The sequence below is a fragment of the Nannospalax galili genome, unplaced genomic scaffold (genome assembly GCF_000622305.1).
Source record: "Nannospalax galili isolate Female #2095 unplaced genomic scaffold, S.galili_v1.0 scaffold114, whole genome shotgun sequence".
Taxonomy (NCBI): Eukaryota; Metazoa; Chordata; class Mammalia; order Rodentia; family Spalacidae; genus Nannospalax; species Nannospalax galili.
In genome coordinates this window covers 4,188,347-4,209,429 of record NW_008336930.1, presented here as the reverse complement: position 1 = coordinate 4,209,429, position 21,083 = coordinate 4,188,347, and the positions used below count along the sequence as shown (strand labels likewise).

Sequence of the window (21,083 nt, the reverse complement as noted above, 5' to 3'; positions counted from 1 at the left end):
AGAGAGAGAGAGAGAGAGAGAGAGAGAGAGAGAGAGAGAGAGCTAGAGAGAAAACATGCACACCTGTAGCTGTGTGTGTGCACATGTGTATCTGTAGCCAGTGAGAGTCGAGAATAAAGTCCTGGCTATGGGGGAAGTCATGGCAGGTCTCTGGCTGCCTTAAGGTATCACACAAGTGATCTGAGGTGCTCTTTAACCACAGCCAGGAAATGAATGGGTGCTTTATACATAGACATGTTGCCAAAGGTGCTTGTGGAGAGGCCCTGCCCAGAGGGTGGGCCAGGCTGGGAAGACTTTCACTGCAAAGTATGTCCAAGGGGTCACCTCATGAATCTACCTCTCCCACAGGCAGAATAATAATGGGCTATCTTGAAATCCTAAGGACAAAGATCAGCGTAAACATGAAAGAAGCACTCTATTTGATACACGGAGTTTCTGAACACTTAGAAAACCTGGCATCCTAGCCACAGTTTTGAAAGAGGAATATGAGACAGTCTCAAACCTCATGACTTTTCAGCTCCGGTCACCTGGTATGAATTCACCTCCTATGCTCTCCTCTGCACTCCGGTGATGAGCCTCAAAGACCAAGTGACATTCCAGGGAATCAGACAGGTACAGCTATGTGTTCACACAACCCTCTTCTCAGACAGAGGGTTTGCTGCCCAAACCTTCCAAGGAGCTGGGCAGGTCGGTGCCAGCCAGTTGTATGACTTCACCCTCTGCAATCCTCCTGACACATGTGAATGCCCACAGCATGCCAACTATCAGTAAGATAATAACGCTGGTGGAGCATACCTGCTTGGCACCATTCGAATGAGGCTCCCCCTGGGTCACCTAAGGTTTCACTTCCTGTTATCTGCACCTGCACCAGTTGCAGAAGCAAAAAAAAAAAAAACACTGGCAAATCCAGATGTCAGGAGCTTATTCAAAAGCAAAGAGACCTAGGCAAAACAAGTCAATCCAAACTCCAAACTATCAGGCACCAGCGCTCATATCATGTATATGAGGTGCATCGTCTTCTGACTTTTATTTAGTCATCTTTGCAAAATCCACCCTCCCTTTTATGTCTTGGCAACTTACTACAACTTTTAAACAGTAAAGGTACATCCCAGAACTCAGGCAGAGGCAGGCGGATCTCTGTGTGATCAAGGCCAATCTGGTCTACATAGCAAGTTCTAGGCCAGTCCAGGCTTCACAGAAACCCTGTGTCAAAACAAAAACAAACAAACAAACAAAAATAACCTCAAAACCAACAGCAACAACAAAACCCCAGTAAAGATGTAATCATAATACACATCATAAGAGCTAACATGTATAGCACTATTTTTTGCCAGGCACTATGTATCACACCCTCTTATGGATGGACTGTCTAATCTGACCCACAGAACAAACTGATAAGTTCTATTACTTTGTTTTCTTTGATTAGGATTCTTTGTTTGTGGTGGTTTTGTTTCTTGTTTTTTGTTGTTGTTGTTGTTGTTGTTATTGTTGTTGTTGTTGTTTCCCTGAGACAGGGTCTCATACTATAACTCAAGCTAGCCCAGAATGGCTACATAGACCAGGCTAGCCTGAAACTCAACATCCTTTCTCTAAAATTCCTCCCAAATGCTCTGAAATTACAGGCATGTACTGCCATGCCCAGCTATCACACATATATGCATTTAAGAAAGAAGAAAATAATAGATTAACAGCCCCAACAAGTGTTTTGTTTCTGTTTTTGTTTTGAGAAAGGGTCTCACTGTGCAGTCCTGACTGGTCTGGCACTCACTATACAGACCAGGTTAGCCCCAGATCCACATAGATCTATTTGCCTCTGCTTCCCAAATGCTGGAATTAAAGGTATTCACCACCACACCTGTCCCCCAACAGTTCCAGAGTCCCTGAATTTCACTTACAGTTCCTGGATTAATGTCTTCTCCCTTCACTTCCTCACTCCAGTGTGACTGCCATATATGAACACTTGGGACGAAGACTGGGTTACACCGCAGTCAGTGCCCCAGGCTCAGGGCCCTCAGTATTATGTCACAGAACCAAACGGCTTTTTCAGAGCTTTGGCTTTTTTAATCAGGCAAAGGTGGAATTTGAATTCTCACAGTGAAGGCTAACAAACCTTTGGGGAAGTTATTTTTACTACATTTGGGGAAGACGGAAATGGAAAAGATGAAAGGAAAGAAAGCCATCCAACAAGATGTCTGCTGACATCAACACCTCTGTCACCCTGTCCCTGCTGGAGTGTGAGGGGTCAGAAAATGACAGCTTATACACTTTAGATTTCAAGGCAGTATTACCCAATGAACAGACATTCCACGGGGATCCTGGGCACAGAGCAAGAATTAAGGCAATTCCCCAACAGTATCTTTCTCATAGAACTCACCACAAGGACATCTGATTTTGTTTTCTTTTACCAGTTCGGTGTGTATAATTCATTGTGGGGAAAAAAGGTCTTGCTAACTACACATATTGCGGGGCGGGGGACAGCTAAACTGACTCTTAATACGAAATTCAAATCAAGGCGACACCTGCCTTCTGGCCTAATGGAAAAATCAATCTGTCAGGTTTTAATTAAGTGCTCCGGCTAGAAAGAAAAAGCGCTGCTCATACTTGGTGTACTACCTCGTGTATTTTAGGTGATCAAAACGTAATCGAGGGCTGTGTCGTATGGGAATTGGAATGCATAAAGAAGGCTCATTTGATTCCGGGCAGCTATATATTTAGTAAATAAATGGTTGAAGATGAACAGCGTAGGCTTGTTGACAAAGACCCCTGTGAATAATGACATTGGTTTTAGAAGTCTAAGTGGTGTTTGTGTTGAAATACCTGAGAACGCCCAAAAGCAAGCTGGGGTGCTAGGTGAGTAGAGAGAAATTGTTTCCTGGCCAAGTATTAATTTGGGGTCAATAAACAACTCAATGAATAAAGAGGAAAATAAATGAGGAATTAATAAACAAGTGAATAAATAAATGAATGTATATGCATATGTTATGGAAAATAAGTGAAACCACTTACTTAATTCTCCACTATATTTTATACAATAATTAAGAAATGGAAAGGGGCCAGGCATGGTGGCTTAATCCCAGCACTCAGGAGGCAGAGGCAGGTGACTGTGAGTCCAATGTCAGCCTGGTCTATATAGCAAGTTCCAGGCTAACCAGGGCTACACAGTGAAACCTGTATCAAAAATAAAAAGAAATGGTTAGGGACATGAACATCTATGCCTCTCAATGGCTTGATGATGACAGGTTGAAAACTCTAACCAATGGCTGGGGAGATGGCTAGTAGGTAAAGTGCTTCCCATGTAAGCATGAGGGACTGAGCTGGATCCTCAGCACCCAGGTAAAAAAGTGAGGCATGGTAGCATGTGCTTATAATCTCAGTGCTCAGGAGGCAGAGACAGATCTCTGGGGCTCACTGGCCAGCCAGCATAGCATTTGTGCAAGCTCCAGGGCAGTTAAAGAAACTGTCTCAAAAAAGAAAGTAAATCGAGCATAGTGGTGCACACCTTTAATCCCAGCACTCCAGAGGCAGAGGCAGGCAGATCACTATGAGGCCAGCCTGGACTACATAGTGAGTTCCAGGACAGCTGGGGCTACAGGAAGACAAACAACAAAAAACAAACAAAAAAGGAAGTAAACAGCACCTAAGGAACAACACTCAAAGTTGACCTCTAGCTTCCACACACAGGTGCACACACACGTGCATGTGTGCCTGAGCACTCACAGACACTAAAACAAAAATGCTAACCAAGTCCCTCTACCCACGCCCAGCACAAGTGAGGCTAAATACATGCCCATGATGAGTTACTGAATGTAGTGAAAAACATGAGACCAGTGCTAGGTCCCTCTCCAGCCTGCCAAACAACATAGACACTGGGGTACCACCTGCCAAACAGTATAGACACTGGGGTACCACCTGCCAAACAGCATAGACACTGGGGTACCCACCTGCTAAACAGCATAGACATTGGGGCAATAGAGCCTCAAAACCTGTGTGTGAATTACAAGTTCATAAATGGTTAGCAAATGTTGAGCTGTCCTGAGTAGCTCCCACATTTCCCTAGGAACTAAACTTGAGACACTTTGCCAAGGAAAAATAATACAATCTACGCAAACACATTCAAATCCCAAAGCAGTCTAGAGAAACCCTTGTGTAGTCTAACGTTGGAGCCGCTACAGTAGCACTGCCTGTTGCCATAGTGACAAGGAAGGTGGGGTGCAAACGCCATCCAATGGCAATTCAGAAAATAGAGCAAAGGAAAGCTCCATGCCCCAAACCCATCACTGTCTGAGGCCCACGGGGGTCACTCACTGTGACTTCTTTGTGCTTTCTTTTTTTCCTGATTACCACACCCTAGGCTAGCAAAGTCAACCCCTATTCTTTGTGGAAAAAGCCCTAGTCCTCTGGTTCTGAAAGCCCATCCTTTTGAAGGTCACATCTGGGATGCCTCCACACTCCTGTAATCTACAGATTCTCCCAAAGGCCATGGTGACATGGAACGTCCATCCATAGCTTGGACACTGACTACTCCTCACAAATTCTTCACAGCCCTTCTCCCTGGCTCTAGACACAGAAAAAAGAAAAGTAGAAAAGAGGCTTGCATGGAAGAAAATGTTGGGAAAGGTGGAACAAAGGGAGAAAGCTGGTAAGGTACGAATTCCCCTTGTCAGTTCCCATCATCAAACATCTAAAGCAAAAGGAGGAAGTGAACTGCAATACCTTGTAGTCATAAAACACGTATTGAGGTAATTGGAAGAATAATTATTATCAACATCCAGTCACCAAAATGCAGTGTTTACATAGGGCCAACACTTTGGTAAAGGCTTTGCATCAGGTGCTCAAGTGTACCTTCTGCTGTCCCATACCAGCCACAGGCCCTACCACTAAGACACAATGAAACTCAAACAACATCCTGAGTAACTCAGGATGCCAGAGAATCTCAGAGGTAGAGAATCAGAGGCGAGTTACAGGAGAGAACAATAACCACCTGGTTCAAAGTGAAATATAACATTTTTTTAAATTTTATTTTTTTGGTCTTTAGAGACAGGGTCTCCCTGTAGCCCCAGCTGTCTTGGAACTCACTATATAGACCAGGCTAGCCTTGAACTCACAGAGATCCACCTGCCTCTGCCTCCCAAGCACTGGGATTAAAGGTGTGTGCCACCATGCACGGCTATGCTAACACTTTAAACTTCAGTAATACCAAAAAATAAAATATAATTTAAAAGTCCGTTTTTGGCTTCAAACTCAAACGTGAATCCTGTGAGGGAAGTTCATTTCATCCTCCTTAGGAGAGCATCCCAACTGGTCAAGGGAGCACGTGCATCGTGTCCATCAGTGATGCTGGCTTTTTACTGTTTGGGTCACCCACATTCCATGACATGGTCAATCCTTAAAAGCAATGAGGTAAGCTGAGCCCTCTCAAAAGGAATCTGAGTGTTTAAAAATTCACTCTGGGATATGACAAGCGACAGTAGCTGTTTTCTGAGGTTGCCCTCCCCTCTAAGATCCAGAGACCTCCTTCTAGAATGAAACTAAGGGGAAAAGCAGTGGCGGTAACAGGGACAGAAGGCAGTGAAAGCACTGAGATCTTCAGAGAATGAATGAAAGTCTAGGATGGGGGAGCACAAGCAGGATCCCCATGCTCAAGGGACCTTAGGAAAGACTGTGCTTGAGATAATCTGGATGCTGCCAGCAACAGTAATTGTGCACCCCCGGTTTTGACTTTGTATCAGGCTGGCTACAGGTTCCTGGTCTTCATCTATTGTTTCTTTACTATATTTTTGAAAGGCTCATAGATTTTGTTTTTCTACAGTTTTACAGACAACTTGTTTCTTGGGCCATTGGTACTCTGACACCTGGCTTCTTGAGTCTCCAAAACAGATATAGAATACAGAGACAGAACTACTGTTTCTCAGCTCACCCCCAAATACATGTTCCAACATGCAAACTAATATGAGCTTGGCATTATTGTCAGATCCAAAGAAAAGCGAGATACTGATGTTCGAAGGGTTAAATGAGAGTAGGATGGCACAGCATCCATTTTTAACCTTAAGAGGCTGTAACAGTGTGAAGTACTAAGGTCACTTCCTGATAATCAATCTGATATGTTATGTTACCCATAATCAGCGGCACATCTTTCATTCATGCAGCCTGTTCTACATGTCTCTAGATGATCAAACATCAGAAATCATTTAATCCTCGTGGTACTTTTCTCAAACAGAAGAAAATGACACATATAGACACATTTAGTGAACTATCAAGTGGTAACTAACAACTATATAGAACATCTCATGATACATGAAAATATTCTTGCCCTAAGGGTGTAGCTCAGTGGTGGAGCACTTGTTTAATTTGCCCAAGATCCTAGGCACAATCCCAGCACCACATATAACAATAAGCTTTTGTTATAGTGAGAAATAAAAATCTGTTGGGGTCTAGGGAGATACCTATTTGGTAAAGTACTTGCCATGCAGCATGAGGACCTAAGTATGATGCACAGCACCATGTAAAGTGCTGAGTATGGTGACAGGTGACTGTAATCTCAGCACTGGGGAGGTAGAGACAAGTGGATCCCTGGGGTTCACTGGCCAGCCTAGTCTAACTGGCAAACCCAGAGAAAGACATTGTCTAAAAGGGGGGGGGCAGCTCCTGAGAAACACTACCTAGGGTTAACCTGTGGCCTCCATAGACATGCACATATATTCATGTGCACCTGCAGACAAGCACACACACACAGAACATCATCTGTACATGTTAGTTTCAAAAGATACATCCATATGTATATACAGTCTACAGCATGTACACAAGCACATTTCATCTAAAGTTATACGCCAACATTGTATCCCCTCCCTGAATGACAGTCTCCTCGTGGACAAAGGTGTGACAAACTCAGATCTCCATCAAAGTCCTCTGAAGCTTTGACAGGTCCCCAGTCCAGAGATTAGAGCAGCTCAACAAATTTCTCCGTTAACACTCCATAGCGCAAAAACAAACTGGCCCCACTTGCCTCCTCATTCCCACACAAAGCTTTAATGCTCACTTGGCAGAGGAAAAGGGAAGGAAATGAGTTTTTAAAGATATGTATACAGATAATGGCTATAGATATATTATAACTTACAGTTTAGCAATATGCATTTCTACCTTGTTCATTTTAAGAGTATCTTCAACCAAAAAGCTAAGGATACTTAACAGGAAATAATGAAAGTTCAAGTTCAAGGAAACGGATTCACCCTTTCTGACTCTCCACTCACATACACGTGAACTCACTCACATGTGAAGCACGGTCAGGTTCCCTGGGATTTTCCCATTTTGGAAGAGAAGCCGTTTCTATAGCAGGCTTCGTGACCACCCAGGATCTGAACTGCGCACAGGTGTTTGAAAATACAGAGGGATCCAACATAATTAGGAGCATTAAGCAATCATCGCACAACCAGGCAGTTGGAGAAAGGCAGAGCTGAGTTTGGGCGACGCCTTGGGAAATAAATTCCACAGCTTTTCACCAAGTTGAAATCTTGGCTTTGGACACACATAAAAATGAGCCTGGCCTGATCTTAGCTCCCAGTGGACATCTGCCAGATCCCAACGGTTGACCCAGTTGGCCTGCCTTACCATGGGGAAGACCACTGCTGGAACAGCAGATGGCAGAGCTGGACAGAGCCAGAATGGCTGCCTGCGAGGGACAGTGGCAGGGAAATGGCAGAACTCAGCTGGCCCAGGCCACGGGAGAAGCCTGTGCTTTCCAGAGAATCCACTGTGTGATACATTCTTGGAAGAAGTATCACCAGCACAGGCTCCCACCAGCTTCTCTCGTAGCCTTCAATCATCCTTTCTTACATCCTATAAAACATAGCTGATTATTATTTCTTTTCTCTTGTCACTTGGTGCAACTGTACAGCAATAAAACAAGTGCTAACCTCCATCTGTGGAGACACAAATGTCTGCTACAAAGAACTGCACTAGACATGCTGAGCGACGATGAGGAGAGGGTCACTGTTTTCCCACAAGGCTTTAGCAGTCTACAAAATGATACCATGTTATAAACTAGGAGTCCTTGTTGAATAAACCATTACCAAGTACAATCTTATTTGATATGAGAAATTCCACTTTTTGTTTAAACCAAAACTGTTGTTTAATAGCTAACACAGCTCTAATAGTCCTTGTTTAACACACACCCGTCATCGCAAAAGCACACTATCCAAATATTACCCCTTTGTTATATTTTTTTTCCCTTTTGCAGAGAAACATTACCTACCTTTAGCCTATTTTGTTTAACATCTCTAATCATGTAAGCTATTTACTGAGTACCTGATATTCCTAATAAAATGTCAGTACAAATAACCAAGTTTTCCAGGAGAAAAAAAAAAAGTTTTTCCAATCTCCCCTAGCTAGTCAAGGTAAACATTTTGAGATGGCCCTTGTTACCCTTGCTGACACAAATGCTTTTTCTCTTTTCTCTCAAATTACAAAAGATTACCATTTTACTCAGCAATGAGCCTGACTAAATTGAAACTCCATACATCAGAATTAAATATGTTCCATCTACTCAAAATGAACAGTGTATTATTTATCACTAATACTTAATGACAAAAGAAATGTGATAACTTTCTCCAATTAGACCACTGATGACATCTTGTCTCGCGCCATCAATTCTTTGGGTCATAACCATAATCACAGAGCCTCAACTCTGGCTTCTGCAGCAAGTTTGGTAACAGAGCTGAAAGTAGACACGCACACTATTTTAAAAACATGTTCCAATTCCCATCTAAGCATATCTTTATTTATATGGCTTTCTCACCATAAAGATGCCAGTCCTTTAAATTACACCGAAATCACTTTCTCTACTAAAGAACAAGGTGCTATATCATAACAAGGATACAGAAATATAAAGAGCCTGTTAATTAAACATCACTTTTAACTCACTACCCTGCATATGCAACTGTTAAGTTCTAAGCCAACTCTTTAAATAAGAATAGGAAAATGGCTAGGCTTCTTCAAATGAATGCCTTTTTTTTCCCTTCCCTTAATAGATGGGATCAGCCACTTGAAAGATTATTTTTAATCAAATTCCCTGATAAATGGTTGGGATTATTTAAGGTTATTTTCCTCCAAAAGCACAGGCAAATAAACAAATTATGGAACTGGAGTCAGGGCTGATGGCTTCATATTCATCCCAAATTTTATGTTACTGGGTTTTTAGTTTGACTGTAAAGAGTTTGTTTTGTATTAATATTCAGCATTTCAAATAGACCATATTAAAAAAAAATCAGCCTTAGCTATGTGTACCTATAATGGATGGATTCTAATAACACTATTCAAGTTTTTTAATGCCAGATTGTCAAATAATACATATAGTAAGGTACTATCAATATAAACCTTGCACATGAAAATAAGAGTCTCTACTTGAGGAATGAATGCTTATATATAAAAGTATAAATAAGTGCAGGGGGTAGAAAGCTAGCAACTGAGGTTGGCCCCCTCCCCTCTAGAAGAAAGTTAGGGACAGATGAGGGAGGGATGGGCCAGCAGCCTCTTTATACCAAAACTACTGTGTGTACTCCCAAACAAATTTTTTTTGGTTCCTTTAGTGTCATACATATTTCATATTCAAAACTGAAAAATACAAGGATACAGTTTTAAGATAAAAATCTGCTCAAATTCTTTCCACCAAAGTTCTTCTCAACCCTGATGGGCCAAGAAATTACCACTGTATTCAACAACTGGGGCACTGGTGACAGACCCTAAAGCCCTGCACCCCAACGTAAAACCCATTTCCTCTGTTTTCAAAAATCACTTATTATTACCTCATGCTTAAAGAATTCTTTACCCTCCGTGCTATGCTATGGGAAAGTCATCTCTACCACAGAAATATTTTCTATATTTAGTAAAAGTGACTGTCCTGTTTCCGAAGCAAAACAAAACAAGAACCCTGAAGTGAGACTTCTCTTCTGGGGTCTTTTCAATGCTAGCAGTCTTAGTGTGTGACATCAGAACACAGGGGTGTTAGAGAAAGGTGCATTTCTTCCAGGTGGAGAAGATCCTCCCATTCCCATCCTGGATATTTAAACACTGTGCTGGAGTTAACACAGAACAGAGAGACAGTTGTAGGAGCAGGCCGGGTCCACGGCAAAGAGGAGGGCTTGCTTCTACAGGCGCAAGAATTTGCTGTAAGCTTACCAAAGTTATGGCTACACCTTCACTGTCAACACACATCCCACTGCAACAAAAGGCATTATTTAGAAAATAAGATGAACACATTTAAGCAGTTGAACCTTTCTTAAACCCAAAGAAAAGACAGGCAAAACGTGAGCAGGTCTGCAAAGGCATGCCTAAAGAGACCATGGAAGAAACTATTTTAATAGATGGATTTTCTCCCAAACCCTCTGCTATCACACGTGGACGGTATAATTTCTGAAGGTGCTGTATCACCCACTTTTCAAGATTCAACAACCTGCTCTCCATGTAATTAAATACAGGCAACTTCCAATTCAAAAATTTCTAGAATGCATCCCTAAAAAGTGACTGCTATTGATTCCCTAATGAAATACCAGCTAATTACTTAACCTTTCTTAATGAAATGATTAACATCCTTTCAGCAAACACGGTGTATCGGTTAACATCAACCAAGAGTTCCTCAGCCACTGGAGCTTTTACACATCAGCTATCACTGCATCTTGGATTTTTCCAATCAGCTCCATTTCTCATCTTCTAATAAGATACTGGAGGGATGGGAGAGATGATGGCTCCGCAGTTAAGAGCACTTGCTGCTCTTGCAGAAAACCCGGGTTCAGTTCCCAGCACCCACATGGCTGCTAACAGCCATGCATAACTTTAGTTCCAGGGGCTCCAAGGCCCTCTTCTGGACCTTGCAGACACTGCATGCATGTATGTGGTGCACTTACATACATGCAGGCAAAGCACTCACACACATAAAACAAAAATAAAGAAAACACTTTTAAAGACACTTGATCCAGTGGTAGATGCACTATAATGTTTAAGCTTGGCAGATCAGTGACTTTAAAAAAAAATGCTTCAGGTCTGAACAGAAGTAAAAGAACATTATGTTACAGAATTATCCAGAATGCTACTAGAACCCAAGGCCAAACCAACAGTAAAGTTCTAAAAATCTAAACAATTACAAAGTTCTGAGCAGCTATTAAAATGAAGCCACACCCGGAATTAAAATAGAATTTTCTTTTTAAATAGGTGAGAAAAGTTGAGTAACTTCAAAAGGTACATTACGAATACAGACAAAAAAAAAAGTCAGGACAACTTTCATTTAAATAACTCCTTTGATCTCAGTGGTTAGATCTTTAGCTGAATACCTGAATATTTATACTCATCTCTTTAGCATTTTATCTTCCTTTATCTCATAATCTTGAAGGAGGCATTCTTCTTAGGATTCTACTTCCTTTATTTGTGTGGCATCCTTGGCTAAGCTCTCCCCATCAATATCCATACATGCCCCATCACATACACAGAGAGAATTTCCCAACATGCTTAGGGAACTCAAAATACTTGCAGTAGCAGGTTAATCTAATGAGTAAACAGTTTAGATGTAGAAATCAAGATGGAACACTGTGGGGCTGGAGAGATTGCTCAGTGGTTAAGAGCACTGGCTGCTCTTGCAGAGGATCTGGGATGGGTTCCCAGCACCCACATGGTGGCTAACAACCTTTCCTAACCTCAGTTCCAGGGGATCAGATGCCCTCTTCTCAGCTCTAGGGGCACTGTACACATGTGGTACACTACACACACATGCACACACACACACACACACACACCACTCATACACATGAATTAAATTAATTAAAAAAAATAGATGGAATGAGTGAAAAAAGGAAATCCCAGAATGTCATTTGATGGGAAATGATAGCTACAATGTGACCACACCCCTCAGGAGACGTGGATGCATGCAAGGCACAACATGAAGGGAAATATCTGCTGTGGTGAAAAGGCATGATGCTCCAGAATGTTCCTGCCACTTGGCTGAACCCTGGGGCTCTTATGTGGCCTGTATGTCTCCAAGTACCATTTCTTTATGTATCTAACTGTAAAGGAAGTTTTCATGCTTCTGTTAAGGTTTCACAGTGGCCAAGCAACATGAACTCTCAACCCAAACTCTCAACGCAAGTTGTAGGCTCTTCTGAGATACTGAGATTCCTGGAGTGGTGGGCATGAATATCATAGGGTGCTGTTCTCCAGCACAAAGCCTGGCCCCACCCCAGATGTGGCCAGTCTAGCAGCAGTGCGCCCAGCTCTGTTTGGAACTACAGCTCTGTTGGGATTCAAATACTCATTGTGGTTAAAAGCAATTGGTTTTCATTCTTAATACAAATTCAAACACATTCAAAATAACACAGGACAGGTCTCAAGGTAAAACAAACAAAAAGAAATGGTCAATAATAATTGGCAGAGGTGGTTTCACTCCCAGAAACTCCAGTGACATAAATCGCTTGGGATCATGGTCTCTCTGTTCAAGGGAAATCAGAAAGAACTACAGGAGAAATTTTGGTATAAATGTATACCACATGTTAATCAGCAAGAATTGGGATTCAAGGGCTGAGTGGATGGCTCAGTGGCTAACAGTGCCTATCCCATAAGCATAAAGACCTGAGTGTAGATTCCCAGCACCTATATAAAAGCCAGGAGCAGATACATACATCTCTATCTCCATGGGGGGGTGGGGGGTGGAGAGAGCAGAATCCCTGGGCTCACTGGCCAACTCCAGGTTCAATGAGAGACCCTATCTCAAGGAAATAAGGCAGAGAGTAGCAGAGCAGGTCACTGAGTTTTTCCTGTGATGCACACTACATGTGCACATTTTCACACATACACAAAGTTCTGATTCAAGAATATATTTTAATACCACCTCATACATACATATTCTCATATTCCCTCTCTCTCTCCCTTTCTCTCTTCCCTTCTCCCTTCTCCCTCCTCTTTTTGATGCAGTAGAGGAAAGAATTTTACTTTGAAACAGGCTAGATTAAGAGCATTTGTAATCTCCTCCTACCTCAGACAACAGCAATCTCCTGGAACCTGGCCCCAGAAGGAAAAGCCACCTGCATGTCTGAGTAGGCATCACCAACTCCAGGGACAGACACTAGGACTGGAGAAACTCCAGTCAAAATGACCCCCCCCCAAAAAAAGTGCTGCACTCACTGTCCTGAAACCTTCAAAGAGGCTGATCACAAACCCCTGTCAATGAACTGCTAGGCTCACAGGATATCCTTATCACCCTAATTCACAGACAGGAACCTGGAACACAGAAAAGCATAGTAAGGTTGAGATGCATGGCTGGGAATGAAAGACATCTTGGGAATTCACACTTTGAGTTTGATGCTAGAAATATAATCTACCACCCTGGCCATAAGCAAAACACATGGCAAGATTATCAAAAAGCAGAGAATCCCGTCACCGACCACCTGACTTACTGGTAATATAAAATGTACCCAGATAGAAAATTCAGAAGAAAATCCCTGTCCTAAGGGATCTGCTCCATTTATATAAACAGGGACCCGCCAATGTCTTGCCTGACCTACTAGTTGTGGGTCCTCAAGAGACTGTGCAGCAGCATACTAGCCTCCAACAGCTTCAAACTGCTGAAGTCACACAGGAAGACACACGCTGCCCATTCAGTGATCCCTCCGGGAACCTCAGCTGCTGAATTAGCAGCTATCTGAGGAAATAAACTCATCACAGAACGATCTTGAGAAAAGAAAATGATATAGTAAACAGAGTCCTGGAATACGGTTTTGTATGTATTCATATTCCTTCTTCTGTAGGGAAAAAAAAAACTATTTTATTAAAAATGTGATTTGGAAAGAAAGTGCAATTAGCTGAGCACTGGCACCGCCGCGATGCTCCGGAACACACCAGACATATGTAAATATTTCGCGATATCAGTTCCATTTGAGTAGACCTGTCAAGATATTTACAGGGCTTGACAGTACTTCGGTCTTTAATTAAATTTTTGCCCAGATACTTTAATGTAATTTAAATAGATTATTAGTTGTCAGGATCTAATATAAATTTTGTTTACGATTTAGTTACTTTAAGTACTAGGATTGAAGAAACTAATTTAACCCAACAACTGAGTGCCTTGGAATATCAAGGCCAAACCACCAGAAAGCCCCCTGTGCCCTCTGTACTCACCCCAGAGCCTGAAATTACTACAACATCATTGTAAATTTCACCAATAAACAGAGTCTACCCCACTCCAGTCCCTTTGTAAAACAAAACAGCATGGCGAGGGTCATAAATGCAAACCCATTTACACCTGTTCAGGGAACCAGGCTCTTCCTTATAGGCTCTCTTTCTTCCCAGCCATCTAGATAGGAACCACTTTTTCTAACTTTCAGAACCATAAACCTACAACCAAACAGGTACCTGTTGTGCTCAAGAGGCAAGCAAACAAAAACTGGTGTTAGGGGACTGCAAAAAAGAAAACAAGCCTTACAGGAGATGTCCACAAGCTAGTTTGTCAATATACTTTATAGCTGGGCGAAACAACCATTTCCAGCACCTTCCATCACCTTCTCCTGTATGGGAGCTGCCTTCTAAACAAGGCTTGAAAAATGCTTTCTCACAAATTGGTGGTAATTAATAAGAATAATGTATTAAAGAAACAAAGAACCCTGTCTAATTGTCTTTCCCAACTGCCATGCACTTGACCTGTATTTCCCTCTGCTGAGCACCAGCCTGCAGCCCGCAGAGCAAAGACATCAACTATGGGAGGCCACAGCAAAGCACTTCTTGAAATCAAATGTCCCTTACATTTATTTTTAGGTTGGTGACACAAGCCAAACCTGCTTTATCTCCATTAACCCTGTGGTCACACGCATACTGAAATAAACTACACCTCCTGGACAGAGGGGGAGAGGACTATCAGGCAGAAAGCATCCCCAATTAGGCCAGGTTTGCCCCTGTTTTAAGAAGTCATCTCCTCTCACAGCCTGCTGCTGCACCAGCTTTTGGCATCTCTAACTTTAATTCATCCAAGTACCAGACAAGAGAAATAGTTTTCAAAAATCAGTTGATGATTCCTTGCATAGCATGCCTAAGGCTAAGTGGCCTGTAGACAAGGGTAGAGAGTCAAGTAAAAGCTCATTTGGGAAACCTGCAGGTCCATATGCAAACAATCTTGCCTGGCTTGGCTTCTCTTATAAGCTCAGTGTAGACAAAGTCTCTTAGGTATGGAATTCACCTGTCCAGTTAGCAGTTGTATGTTCATCCATTCTAGATTTTAAAATATGCTTTAAGAAAATGGCTAATACTGCTTACTTAGCAAAAATGGCCTTCACTGTGACTAAAATGTATAGAAGGCATATGAAAGCTAATAAGAAAAAAGATATTTAGAAAAAAAAAAACTAATACTAACAATACCACCTGTGTAAATGGAGCTAAGCTCTGGACCTTTCTGGGTTGTGGAGAAACAGCCCATCCTGGATGTCTTGAAGTTGCAATTAAATTGTAGTAATTTAAGATTATCAGGAGAGCAAAGGGCAGCTGGAGCCCTCTGGAGAACTCTCCTCTCTACTTAATGCTCTGTTGTCAGGGGTTAAATGAGTTTCTTTAATGTAAGTACCTTAAAGTAACCGAATCATAAACAAAATTTATACTATTTTCTGTCAGCCTGCAATCTATTTAAATTTGATTAACGTGTGCCTAAAATTATTTTTTAAAGGCAAAATTCTCGCTAGCCCCTGTAAATATTCTTGGCATAGCCACTGAAATGGGATCAGGCCTCTAGCACCTAAGCTTGTCTGAATACACATATTTTGTGTGTGTGTGTGTGTGTGTGTATGTATGTGTGTGTGTGATGGAGAATCTTACAAGATGATCTTACAAATTTGAGTTTGAGTCTTAAATAAAATGTGAAAGCCAAATAAGAATGAACATACAGTAAGATTGGCTGTAAAGAGGAAGCTGGGTTCAAAAGAGGCTGTCAAATATGCTATCTGCTCTCTTCTCTTTCTGAATTCTGGTATTGGCCATGCTGTGGTATAAATACATTTGTTTGGGAAATAACCCAAAATTCTTCTGTTCATTTCAACAACTGCAGCAAACACAATATTCTTCAACAGGGCCTAAGAATACACACGTGCAAAGTCAGGGGTATAGTCTTAAAAGAAGCAAGGAAAACCCTAGTCACGGGGGGGGGGGGGGGAAGGTGTGAGGAACAAAATAAAGTGGATTACTTTCGCTTTTTTTGGTTTACAGAAAAATGGTCTTTCTCTTTGTGTGGGGGGGGGGGGGGGGGGGGGGGAATGCTTAGGCACAATATTAACTTGGTTAACTTCTGCTATTGTTGGTATAAATGATTTAACTAAAAAATATTTAAAGCTTTTAAAAACATGATATACTGCAAAAAAATTGCCTAACAGCATTCATATGTATGTTTAACTCACATTGCTTAATTATACAATAAAGATATATCCAATAGAAGCTCTAGACTTTGAAACACATTGTGTACCAAGGTTATGAAACTCCAACACATAAAAAAACACAAAGTGCTCACTATGTGATGGACACCAGTTAATTAAAAACGCAAGCCTTAAGTGACAATGATTTGTATTCTTTTGTATGTATTTACTTGTCCTATTTCTTGACTTAATTAAAGATGACATTCAATTTGGGGATAGTTTGTAACTAGAAAAAAAAGGGCTAGTTTCCCCTTCAGGATTTAAATATAAAACATATCTTGCAGAGCTCTCCAGCAATAGAAACCCCTTTCTTTGAGACAGTTAATTTGAATGATTGATATTGTCTTCATTTTACTTTGATAAACCTGTAAAAAACAAAATACTAAAGTAATCACTATTACTACTTTCCCTAAAAATGCAAAGCAGTGAAAATTTCCTGGACAACAAGCAAGAGAAGCTACAAAGAACTTGAATAGAAGTGGCAGTGTGGTCATATTCAATGTCAACCTAAAAAGACAGGTTGTGTGTAGAAAAGGAGGCTCTCCCACTTCTGAAATTCCAAGAGTGGGCTGAAACAAAACTTCATCACTTGGGTTGTTTTTTTTTTTTTTTTTGAGCTACATATCAAAATTAAATGCTCACATATAAAACCTTGGCTTTCCCGAGAAGGCAGATCTTCTAAGCTCAATGTGAGAAAATGTTATCTAACTCTAACTCTGGTGTAGGAGTTTAATGATGGTAAAAGAATTCCACGGTGAGGTTCCGGGTAGCAAGCAAGACAGCCTTCAGATGGTTTGATAACCTTCAGATATCTTTTTGAGTTTATTCCCCTCAAAATAAGGATACATTGAAAAATAATAACTTGTTTAGCAATTTGGCATCCCTAGGAACCCAAATTCAGCCAGAGGCTGGGTATTTCCTTCCAAGTGAGGCTTCCTTGCACAATAAAGATCAGCATTTGCAATGGTCCATTTCTGCATAAGTGAACATATAGCCTGACTGGGTTCTCCGTAGAGGAGTTCCTGACAACAGCCCAGCAGCAGCTCTGTTTGATCTCCCCTGCTTCCTTAATTTGGGTTGTCAAGGTTCAGCAGTTGGAGGCCATTTACTTTACTTTTCAAAAAAAAAAAAAAGTGAGTTTTTCTCTATCTCTCATACAATGACTAATCCAAAATGAGGGAGTTGGGGGGGGATGGTTTGCAGCCAGTAGCTAGATGCTAAACCTTTTTTCCCTCTGCACTAAGATTTTAGCACAGACTTTTTGAATGGTTGAATTTCTTTTGTATTTTTAATACTCTTTAATTATGAAGCATTTCAATAAGAAAGGGGGAAAAAACAAACCCATTAAATTTTTTGGTAATGTAAGCCCAGTTTTCTTTCTCTGGACTCAAAAGAGATGGGTAATTCTACTTTGAGAATCAAAATTCCAGTGGAATTCTTTTTTAAAAAGATAAAGAGATCTGATACATTTCTCTCTGAAACAGAAATTAGCAGCTCAACTCAGCTGCTTCGAATAAGCCAGCTAACCCTGACAGAAAAATACCAATCCTCTTCAAATGCTCGTATTTCCCCCCAAATGTATTCTCACTGTTGAAAACCGAGAGTGGAGGACACTGGAGGGAAGGCAAGAATTTGGTATTATCCAATATATTTTCAGTACCGGGAAAATTCCTTAAATATCCTTGGGTTTTTCTCAACTCGGCTATTTTGCAAGTCCTCAGTCTTCAAGGTTATGGCCAATGGAAGGTGAACTATAGAGGGCTTCAACAGGCAGACCCCTCTCAACGGGGATCCAAAATGCTCCTGCAGGATTAAAGAACAGGAACAAAATAAATCTGAACTTGGAAAACACCTGGGGTCGGCCATAGGAGCAATCCTGGGCCCTCAGAAGTGGGCTGGATAAACTCAAAGGCAACCAAATGAAATGTTTATATTAATTTCATTATTCTGCTCAAACCACTCAGATGAAGGAGTTGGGGGTGGGGCAGAAGGAAAGAGGAAGAAAGAAGTTTCATTTTGGGTCTTCTGGTCAAGCAACAAGAAAATAAATTAAGATGAAAGCGTACGATGAGCCTAGACTAAATCAATTCACTTTGTAATCAGCCCAGCTAGGGTATTGGACACAATGACTTGGAAATAATTAATAGTTATAAGGGGGGAGCGGGGTGAGAAGGAGAGCGAAGGATGTCTTCATATTTTACCCAAGCACTTCACACTCCACGCTAAACTTTGATCTCCAGATTTTCGGATTTAGAGAAGTGGGAGATAAAAAGAGAAAGAAAGTCCTGTCTTTGCACGTACCTACCGACTGCACGGGCACATTCCTAGCTCCGGGCGCCTGATCGCAGCGTTCTCGCTGCCCAGCCTGGCTGGAACAGCCCCCGGGCTCTCGAGAGACCCCTTCCCCGCGCCCCCCGCCCGCGTGCCTGCCTCAGCAGCCTCGACTTACCAGCAGAGTCTGAGGAGGAAGCGGGAGCACCGCCTTCACGCCCGCGGAGGAGGCGCCGGCAGCACCATGCTTCCCCTCTCCGCCGCTGCCCCTCGGCCACTCGCTCGCCGCGTGCAGTCTTCCTCTAGCAAACTTTCGGGGTCTGCGGTCAACAAGAAACCGGGACGACCCTCAGCAAGTCTTCCTTCCTCGCAGGTTGTTGGGTGGGAGGGGAGATCAAAGGGGACGAAGGGGTGAGTGGTGGTGGGGGGGCACCCAAGATCCGAGAGAGGGCAGCGCGCGACAGTGCGGACCCCCGAGCGCTCGGGGACAGGGAAGGAGGATGCGACGTAGGGAATCCCTGCAAGGATCCCCAGACCCGGGAGAGCGGCCCGAGCCAAAGTCTCAGCACCTTCCCGGGATCTTACAAAGTTACAACAACAAAAAAGGAGGGGCAGGGCCGGGGGAAGGGGGTGGGATAGGGCTGGGATGGCAGGCTCAAGGTTTGAAGTTACAACTGTTTATTTAGTCCTTAGGCTCCCAGGGGGCGGGCGCTGCGCACGAATGGGGTGGGGGGGTGCAGGAGCGATTTCCAAGCAAACACTTAGGGGGGTGCGACTTTGTTTCTGGGCACGGAGCTCCCAGGCGCCCGTGTGTGTCACCGCCAGTCTCTAGGGACCGAGGCGGAGCTCACAACAGGTGGGGAGGGGGACCAGGAACCAAAGTTTCCGAGCTCGACGGGGATGGGGGCGGGGGCGCAGGGAGGCGGAGGCAGTGGATGACCGCGACCCCGCGGCTGCTGGCAACTTCTCGGCTCCGGGAGCCGCCACCGCCTAGGTCCCCACCCGAAGCGCGCGCCGCCTGGTCTAGAGACGTCTCCGAGGGACAGAAATGGAGTGCCGAGAGCTCGAGAGGAAAGCTGCTGCGCGCAGGCGAGAAACCGAGTGCCATCTGTGGCCGGGATGGGGGCCGGTGGGACACGGTGACACGCGCGCGTGTCGCAGGGCAAAATAGAGCTTTGGAAATTCCCGGTTCCCCAACATTAAGAGGCGGGGGTCAGATGAGAAAGTGGTGCCTAGGGCTGGAGGGTCCAAGCGCCGAGGGTCCTTGCAGTGCATCCTGTCCCCATGCCCACTCGCGATCTGGCCACGGCTGGCACCGGTGCCGGCTGTGGCAAGCAGGAACGGATCTCACGTGGGGATGCGTGTCTGGCAGAGGGTAAGCTGGTGTGTATCCGAGTTTTCCAACCTCCCAGGGGTCAGCTAGAGCGTGTCCCCGCTGCTGTGTGGACCAAGACACGCGTGGCTACGGGATGTCCCCAAGCACCGGGCCCAGGGCACAGGCGTCCCTGCTCAGTCCTCCGTGGTTCGGAGGCAGCTCAGGGGCACCGAAGGGGCACACACCCTTGGAGGAGGAAAGGGAAAAGTTTGCTCCAAGTCCAAACTTTGAGCTCGGGAGCTGATAACGCACGCCCCCTCCCGCCGTAGCGGGTCCCGGGTCCCAGCTCCAGGGCTGCCACCGGACGCTGACGCTGGCCACCGAAAGTTGCGACAAACGGCCTGGGCTTATTGATTTCTCTGCCCAGAGCGGCTGGAGCGAGCGCGGAGGCGCGAGGGGCCGAGAGGAAGGCGTTCTTGTCCTCCCCACCGCCATCGCACCCCCTATCTGACTTATGCAAATGGACCCAAGGGTGCGGGCACCTCCCAAGCTCCCTCCACCCTGGCACCGGCTCACAGCCCCCACCCACTCGGAGCCGGGGCCCGGACCCGGGAGAGAGCTGGAGAGGGGAGAGCTGGGGTAGATAGATGCACGTGGAGCCTGGCGATGGAAAGTAGGTTGTTGTTGTTTTTTTCTTTTTCCTCTTTTTTTCTGTTTTGCACCTCCCAAGCTCCCTCCACCCTGGCACCGGCTCACAGCCCCCACCCACTCGGAGCCGGGGCCCGGACCCGGGAGAGAGCTGGAGAGGGGAGAGCTGGGGTAGATAGATGCACGTGGAGCCTGGCGATGGAAAGTAGGTTGTTGTTGTTTTTTTCTTTTTCCTCTTTTTTTCTGTTTTTTTTTTTTCCTGGTTTTTTTTTTTTTTTTTGGTTTTTTTTTTTTTTTTTTTAAATTTTAACCTTAACCTTTCTGACTTGGCTCGAATAAGCAGTTTTAATTTGCATTTTCCAGTTGGCTAAATTGTTGATTTATCTACCTTCTCCTTCTCTACTAAGGTATATAAATAGGAACTATTT

At 43.6% G+C, this 21,083-nt stretch overlaps 1 long non-coding RNA gene across 1 annotated transcript in view; it reads right to left on the bottom strand.

Moving 5' to 3' along the window:
- LOC115070097 overlaps window positions 1-21,083 on the bottom strand; it is a 99,883-nt gene that overhangs the window by 77,677 nt on the left and 1,123 nt on the right. Inside the window, exon 2 of the long non-coding RNA XR_003849297.1 lies at window positions 18,871-19,012. This is a non-coding gene — a long non-coding RNA (uncharacterized LOC115070097). The remainder of the gene's footprint in view (window positions 1-18,870; window positions 19,013-21,083) is intronic.